This window comes from Rattus rattus, chromosome X (genome assembly GCF_011064425.1).
Source record: "Rattus rattus isolate New Zealand chromosome X, Rrattus_CSIRO_v1, whole genome shotgun sequence".
In the NCBI taxonomy this organism is placed as follows: Eukaryota; Metazoa; Chordata; class Mammalia; order Rodentia; family Muridae; genus Rattus; species Rattus rattus.
The window spans coordinates 108,235,648-108,235,897 of NC_046172.1; positions in this window are offsets into that span (position 1 = coordinate 108,235,648).

Consider the following 250-nt stretch of genomic DNA (forward strand, 5'->3'; position numbering starts at 1 on the left):
AGTAAGTTAGGTGCTTGATATCTCATGCTGAAGTTTGGATTTTATGGTTGAGAGGGGGAAGATGTCCCTTAACCCATCATGGGACAGAAATTGTAGCATACCTGGAAAGTTTGATTGATCAGACACAGTTTCAGATCACAAGTAGAGTCATAGAGTCAGGACATATGGGCCAATGTGTGTGTGTGTGTGTGTGTGTGTGTGTGTGTGTGTGTGTGTGTGTGTGTGTGTGTGTGTGTGTGTGTGCTGAAAA